This window comes from Melanostigma gelatinosum, assembly GCF_949748355.1.
Source record: "Melanostigma gelatinosum genome assembly, chromosome: 18".
Lineage (NCBI taxonomy): Eukaryota > Metazoa > Chordata > Actinopteri > Perciformes > Zoarcidae > Melanostigma > Melanostigma gelatinosum.
The window spans coordinates 8,041,580-8,050,567 of NC_136651.1; positions in this window are offsets into that span (position 1 = coordinate 8,041,580).

An 8,988-nucleotide genomic window follows, 5' to 3' on the forward strand; every position below is an offset into this window, starting at 1 on the left:
GGACAATCCATCCGAGACTAAATGTCTGGGATTATGAGGTTTATTTTAGCATTTATATTTCCTCTAATCTAGAGTTGGTCCGTTTGTCCCAGAAGAGCCAAAGGCGGCAAATGCTTAAAATATTGTACCTTGAAGACTTCCAGTAACATCAGCTGTAAATGCAACGTGAGAATTCTTCACTGTATTTGTCTTTATCTTGCCGAACAAAAACAAGAACGGCACAGGCATGGGGACAGTTGGTTACCTTTGCCGGTTTTTGGATAATACACAGGCACGGTTCGCTGTATGATTAATATTGCATTCAACCAAGAAGCTGAAGATGAATCACAGGCGCTTCTTAAAATATAATCTTCAAGGCTTTGATGTTAGCACAACCGTACACAGGGACGTGTATGTAGGTCACGGTAACAAATTGTATTTTCATGGATATCTAACATGCAGCAGAAGATCAGATCTGGAGGAATAAAGTGTCTTTTAGTCTGCATTTGCTCGATCTAATTTCTCCAAAAGAGAGAACACTGAAGCATTTCAAAAAAACTTTAAATGTCTTGTTGATATCATTTGTATGTAGATGAATAAAAAAAAAAAATGAAAGAAAGTGCAACATGTCGTGGCTGGTTGCAGCTTTAGGTAGTTACGTTTTAAGTTCACAACTTTCAAAGTTGTAAGATTGCTGTTCACACGACACAAATTGCTCTCTTGAAGTCTGTGGTTTTCACTCCACATGACCGGCGTACAGGGAGTCACACACACACACACACACACACACACACACACACACACACACACACACACACACACACACACACACACACACACACACACACACACACACACACACACACACACACTTCATTTGGAAACTATGTACTATGTAAACTGTGTTGGACGTGTGTGTGAATTGGCATCAAGTATACTAATGCAGAGCTTCTCATACGTCCTCTGTGCTGCACACACACACACACACACGCAGTTGTGTTGGTAATATTTGGTTGGCGCACAGTCAAGTGAATATACAGCCCGTCTCGAGCCCTCTTGACAATCACTGCTTCCCTGCACTTCAGGCTAATGGCCCGACGCAGCAGCCACTTGTGTGTTCTACACCAATACTCAGTGCGGACCCATTCATCTGCCTGAGACGCTCTGTGTGCAGGGGAAATGTGCATTTCAGCCTTTTCATGAAGCCATTAGCCTAAAATATTTCACAATGTGCGACAACATTCATACACACAGACCATCACTGCTACTAACATTGTCGTTCTGAGATCCCGAGGTATTTCCACAGCACAGAGGTGGCATCTCGCCTGCAGTGACGGATGTATTCATGCAGTATACTGTATACGGTCTGTGTGTTAGCCACACAGACCGTACGCAGTATACTGTGTACGGTCTGTGTGTTAGCCACACAGACCGTATACAGTACACTGTATACGGTCTGTGTGTTAGCCACACAGACCGTACAGGTGCTGCATGCCGTACGGGCTGCATTGCAACACTGCCGTCTCCTCCCCATCGAAGCCTTTGATATTCACTTCATGAAAGAGGTTCATTGCTTCATTTGTGATTGGACTTTTCCTTTTGATCGTCACTCTTGTTTGCTAATTGGTGTTCATGAGGAAGTACAAATTCATGGGTCAAGTAGTGTGCTCGCAGAGACGGAAGAGAAAAGGTGTCTTTGAGGTAATAAACCTGACAGAAAAGTGACAGGTGTAGATTGTAAAGGAATATAAATGATGAGAAAGGTCGCCACAGCTATTTTGGTCTGTGTGATTGGCCTGCGTGGTGCAGACTGCTTGCCAGTTGATTGTACTGTATGTTTATGTTAGTTTGTAGCATACTGTTGGGTCTGTGCTACGCGTGCATTACCCCAGGTGTCAGGTTAGTACTGTGATACAGCCCTGCCTTTTTGGGGTATTTTAAGGAGTCTAACTAGGTCCCCCATCAACATCTGACCTTTCCCTTTCTCCTGCGTCATCATCTCTCTTTCCCTGAACCGACACCATGTGTGAGCTTTTGGGTTGTATGTGTTATGACGGAGACGTACGGCCTGGTGTTGTCCAGGAATATGTATCCATGAGGGTCCTTAAACCCACACCAGGTAATAATCAGACACATTAAAGCATTTATTTCTGCTGCCAAACTAAACTTTTTTGAAATATCCAAACCACCAAACAAAAGTACAAAATGTATTCATTCATTCATTCATAGAACACGCCACCTCCTGTGCTTGGAGATATTAGTACACCACTAGTCTTGCAAAAATAGCTCAGGCTAAACCAGCTTGTATATTATATGTCTCTTTTTTTTTTTGGAGTAATAATCATGGTCAAGCTCATCAGACAACAACATGGACAGATGGCATACACCAGATGTTCATGATTACAGAGTATACAAAATGATTCCCGCTTTCAACATTAGCAAATAAAGAAATGGCGGGGGGGGGGGGGGATCCATTTTTCTGAATCAGCAAAGCAAACAGGAACACCCTTCATGTTTTGATCCCATAAGAAGGGGGCGGGCGGGGGGGGGGGGGGTATTGATGTCATCACCCCTGCTTTAGATGGGCTGGTCTCGCAAGGTCCCTTACCCAGATGCTGTTGCGTAATAGCTCATTGAAAATGAAAGCCCCGTTGTTTAGCATTGGCTTCCAACCTCTGGGAGCAGCCGGCCAGCTTTGGCTGCATGAAGGTGAGCCGATGCCCATTGCCAGCCTCGGAGGTAAAGCCGCAGCCATTGACGATGTACTGTCTGTAAGCCGGAGGACGGAAGGACACTCTGCTGTGCAACATTTGTAAGCTCCGAGATATTAAACTACTATAGCTTCAGCATCATATACATTTAGCTGACGATGTATGATAAGCAAAGTACGGAGAAGGTCGGATTACAACACACACACACACACACACACACACACACACAGAGGGAGAGTGAGTTCATTATCTGCTCAGGACGCCACTTTATCTTTACATGGAAAATAGTTGTTTGCTGCTATATTAATGCTTTCAATTTGGAAATGAACACCATTAAAAAAAGAAAAAAATGCTGCATCCACAATGTAGATCTGAATAAATCTAGATTTTGTATCTCAAGACTGATTTGACATCCAGTGTTCCATGATCTGCCTTTGTATTCGAGCCGAAGTGGTGGGGCAGAGCAACAGCACTCTTTAGAGGAGTAGTCAGACAACCCACATGGAAAACAATTTGATTGTAGCAAAAGTAATAGCATTGAGCGGGAAAAGACAAATATAAATACAATGTACTGTAAATGTTGCAATGTAAGAGGTGATGCATTCAAGTGTATTAGAGAAAATACACAAAAAATACATAAAAATGTAAAAAGAAAAAAACATAATAAATGAAACAGGTGGACCTGTTTTAGAGTCTCTTTTAATTCATCCCAGAAAGGTCCAGTTGTATGAGGAGATTGTGTTGCCCCTTCAGACACTGTTGCATTATTAACCAGAGCAGTCTCACCAGGTTAAGTCCCGTGACACACCTCAGCTTCTTACTCCACAGGCCGTCGGAGGGGAACCACACCATCTACTCGTACTAAAACAGTCTGTAAATGTTTTCTTATAAGCTGTGCAGGATGTGACTGTGAGTCCTCGTATACCTCCAAGAACTCACATTTAGCAAATGAGACTTAAGCCTTTCACCACGTCCTCATCTCCTTCCTGACCTCTACCTGGCACACTACAACAGCCTGAATGCCTGTTGGCAGGCAGGCAGGCAAACACGTCCATATCACATCACCGACTGGTGATGCACCAGAGTCTTCGGTGTCTCCGAGGTACACGGGTCACACACTGCCCGTCCTAAGCCTTTAGCAGCTCGGACACACATCACCGTGTCACCTCAGCGATCAGGTGACCAGTCACATTCCTGTGTTTCCTCAGTGGGACTATATAGGTCACACCCTCTTTGACCAATTCAAAATTCAGGATGGAGAGACCTGCTCCTTTCCCCGGAAGGCATGGAAAATGATTTATACTACAAATAAAAAAAATATAATCTATTTTTTTGGAAAAGTTCAGGTCCACAATCTGCGCTAAACACAACAGGTGACCACATTTGTCAAACTGAGGAGCTCAGTTACCTTTTAAGGTTCTCCATCATAATCTCTCATTGTACCAGCACGTTGTTACATTCTATAGTTTTCCTCTTCAGTTTCCACATTGTTACAGTTAAACTGTTTAACCTTTGTTTCATAATAAAACTGTTGCTTTCAGTCGAGTCTATAGAAGAATGCAAAGAAATGATCCGTCTTCCTGCAGCTCTCGCTCCATAACAATCCTCTGGGGAGAGCTGAAGAACAATAGAGTGCGGGGGGGGGGGGGGGGGATATAAGAGAGATAGAAATGTATTATTCGGGTGCATTTCCTCTGGCGATAGCGTAATTTGTTCTGGACATCTAAAAGATAATGGAAGGCTCAGTGAAGCAAGCTCAATTCTGTTTTTTTAAGCCCGGGGCTATTTTTCAGAGCAAGCACTCGAAGATTTCAGATGTTTGCGAAATAGAAGAGAGTAACTGTGAACATGTGATAGTCACTTGTGTTAATGCATGACTGTGTTCATCAGACAACTAAAACACAGGAGAAAGAGGGGAAACTGTTAAATGCAAAAACATTCAAATATATAGAGTACAGTCACATTTTAAGAAATACAAACTGTGGGATGGATTTAGTACAGATTCTTGCACAAGCCATGTGTTCTGTGTCACGTTATTTTTGTGGATTTTCTGGCTGAAGCTTCACATACAAATTTGAGAGTGGAAACAATCTTCTCATCTAATTTTTGGCAAAGACACGTATTTCCTAAAATGTCAAACTAATCATTTAACATGGTCACACCACAGTATCATGCTGTTTGCCTGATGATGCCATTGTGGTAGCTGTAGCGTAGAAATATGCAGGTTTAGGAATATCTGCATGGCTAATGAGGAAAGACTCGTGAATTGCATGAAATTAATTTTCACGTAACAGGATACGCACTCTCATTGAGTCCGTATGCTGAATTGCTTCCACGCAGCACGCTCAGTTATTATTATGGGTGAATTAGGAGATGCCCATGTGCCTCTTTGAAACTGCCCAAACACTTTTTTTGGGGGGGGGGGGGAATTGCACCTGGGTTGAAACAAACCTAGGTGGCCTAGTTAGAGTGGTGCCACGCAAGCAGTTCTTGCTTCTTCTTTTCTAAAGTTCATGATGCAATCCAAAGCCAGCTGCACATATTTGACCTTAACTAGAACATCTCAATCCAGAGAGACGCATGTGTCGATGCACTCTGGTTTTAAGGAGGTGTAATATTGGAGTAATTTGACTACATGCTGTGCTGTTTGCCATCCAGTATGTTGACATCCATTCATACAGATCAAATTAGCTGATTGGGAGAAACAGGGTGACAGAGATTAGCTGACAGTGATGTGCATCATCAGCAATACAGGATCTGTGTGTGTGTGTGTGTGTGTGTGTGTGTGTGTGTGTGTGTGTGTGTGTGTGTGTGTGTGTGTGTGTGGTCTCTGCCTATATTCTCAATGTTCTCTTGAACTTGCTTTGTGCAGCGGCACATCTAAGTGCAACGACCGGCGACTGCCCTCCTGTGGCAATAGGAAGTATTGCATAATCATAACCTGGTCTGTTCCCACTTTGATAATCAAATCTAAAGCCAGTCCTACAGTACATCAAGAGCATTGATCTGCCCCTCACAGACGCAGTAAAGGTTTGCAGCGGCAGAAATATTGCATGCGTCTGTGGAACATATGAATAGTAAGGCCTTGGCTTATCTGATGGGCTACTACTTGTTTCTCAGTGCTTTTGTTCAGTGAATCTGAATGAGGAAAAAAAACGTTTGGATACCACTGGCAGAGAATTCGTCATGGAGAGGAATGATTTTGTTTATTTTCAAAGTAAACTACAGTTTATTCCCAGCAATCCAAACCACAGACACTTTTTGTAATGTCTTACTCTCCTTTTACCCACAATTAGTGCCGTCAACAACAAAAAAGTAAAAGTGAAAGCAGAGTTCAAAGTTCCTTTCAGGTCCAGTTAATCCCAAAGATAATGCATTTTTCAATCATATAATTCTAGCCATGAGTTTTGTTTGTGGTAATGTCCTCTCCAGTCTCCCTAAATCATGTGTCGACACACATTTGCAATTGGATTTATTATAACACACCTGAATTCACACACTTTCAGCAAAAACGTCAGTTTACTACAGCCGTACAACATATTTGAAACAAATTCTTAACACCATTTTTTTTCCTGCCTTGGCCTATTTCTAAACTATGTGTACCTGTTAAGTTGTTGGATGCTATATGTAGACATGGCGAGGACTCGAATGAAAGAGCCCCCACTCTCTCAGCTGCAGGGCTGCTGACTGCGGGTTGAATTCTGCCTTACATGGCCACACTGCTCACAGGGAAACAGATGCGTAATAAGGTCACAGCAGACCTACCTCGCACCAGCACAGGCAAATTGCAGACACACCAGCTGTGCTGACTCAGGACAACATTAGACTCAGGGGAATCAAATTAAGTGCTCATTTTGTAATAAGGGAAGTGTGTGAGTTATTTGCCTTCCATTTGGAGGCTGTCAGTAAATGAGAATGTAATGAAAAGGCCTCTGAATGTTTGTTTTCTACATAAACAAACTACATTCTGCCAAAGTTGCAAGACAATGTAGTCTACTGACTTTGGTGAGTCCCTGACGTTCCTCCTACTGCAACCATGATGTTGACTTTTTTTTTTTGTAGAGGATTTGTAACTTATACATAATTGTTCAATCCCACAGGATGAACATATAGGCTGGTATGAGCAGTGGTGGTGGTGTTGGAAAACAAGTAGCCTAGGACCGGGGCAACAACTACTTTGGAGCGTGGATGCTTTGGACAGATGCAAAACCAAAATTTGACAGAGTTTGACGTAAATCGCTATTTGCTACTTCCCACCACAGTTTACAGATGACGTACCTGTTCTCCTGCTCCAGTCCCCGTCTGTGTGCGCGCTGCAGTTTGCGTGGATTTCACCGCCCTGCTGCTCTCAAGTTTGCAAATCCTCTCCAAATGAAACGTGGAAAGTCTGTTCTAGACCAAGTACCATCTCCTTAAATCTACACAAAGTATATCTCCGAATAGCACGCACAGAAGGCGTCTTCTCTGACATGCTAGCAGTTAGACATGTTTCAACACCACTGCAAGTTAAATGTAGTTATTTTTTTTACAACATTTCGCGTCTTGATAGGTTTTTTTATCTCGAGTTTTTTTTTACAACGTGTGAGCAACTTCTGACAACTTCAAGCAAATGACAAGAGCGCTTGGCAAACGGCCAATCAAATGGTAGCGTACTGCTTTGGGCATGCGCATTGTTGTTTTTACGCGTTCCGGCCGTTTTGAGGTTGCGCGTGAGGCTACCACATGGGCTATGTGCTCATAGCTGCCTCTCCAGCCAAGTGTATTCAGCCACTGCCAATACATAGTAGATTATTGATAAATAACAGCAGCACCTAAGGCATATTTGCGTTCACTGCCAACAACGCTGGCCTACCTGTATGCTTAATATGTGGCGAGAAATTTGCAAACAACAAAAAATCGAATGTTGAAAGACACTTTCAGACCAAACACACAGCATGCGCTGAAAAAGATCAAGCTGGAGATGCCTAAATATCGCTCAAGTCACATCTTACAGCCCTGACATAGAGAAACTCTGCAGCGATGTTCAGAAACAAAAGTCACATTAAACAGGTGAGAACACGATCATTTAATAGGCTATTATCTTGGAGAAAAATATTTATTTGAGATCCTGAACTGATGTAGTTGTGTTTTTATGTTCAGGCGCGACGGGTGATGGCTGTACGTGTCTGAGGAAAGAAGAGGATGACATCGCACTGAAATGGACTTTAGTCTTACTTAAATACAAACTGCCTATTTTTTTATCTTCACTCATTTTAAGATATTAGGCTGCAGCTATATGTTATATTTATTTCAAAGGAAGCTACTTTTTATTTGATATTTTTTCCACAAACATGGGGAGAGGACCCAAATAGACTTGACTTGTTCTGTGTTTGATTCACTTCTGCAGCTATATGTTATATTTATTTCTAAGTTATTTCCCACAACTATGGGGAGGACTCAAGGCCTGCATAGTTCTGTGTTTAGTTCTGTGACCTGAATGTAGGCCTACACATGCCAGTGTATTTTTTTTTCTCCTCTTCATGAAAGTTAAAATAGCAATAAAATGTCAATAATTGTCTTTATTCTTGTTCTATTATTTCATAAACACAACAAACTATAGTTTTTGTATATATAATATAACTACATATAAAACGTATATAAGCTGTGATATCGAATAGCTTTTGCGGCTCCAGACACATTTTATTTGGTAGAAAATAGAGCAAAATGGCTCTTTGGACAGTAAAGGTTGCTGACCCCTGACCTAAGGAATGTTTTAATGCCATGGCATAATGTAGAATTGTACAGTAATCTTTGATTACTCTGTACCACCAAAACCACTCTTTATATTTCAGCTGGTGTGGCTTTTGAACTCTATTAACAATTTCTGTTTCCCTTTTTCTGTTAGTTTTCTGTATGCACAATATAAAGTTGCCATGTATGTGAAAGCCCACCCACAAGCAAGCTTTTGCATTCACTTACTTAATAGAATATTCACTTAATTGTTGGAATGCTGTTACAACTATTGTTCTTCGAATCTTGATTCCACTATTTCTTCCCCCCCCCCCCTTTTCTTTGAAACTCTTCTTCTCCTTCATATTTTAAGCTACAGAAACCGTTCAACTATCAAAATGTTCAGCTCTTTCAGCAGAGGGGTGCTATATCTCTTCATATTTCTAACCTTTAAACGTTTTGAATTATTAAGCTTTTAGTAACTTTTTGAATGGGTTTCTATGGAGAAGATTTTCAAATCCTCTTAAACTTTTTCAACTTTCAAATTCTTCAACTTCCTCATACTTTCAGCTACAGACACCATTTCAAC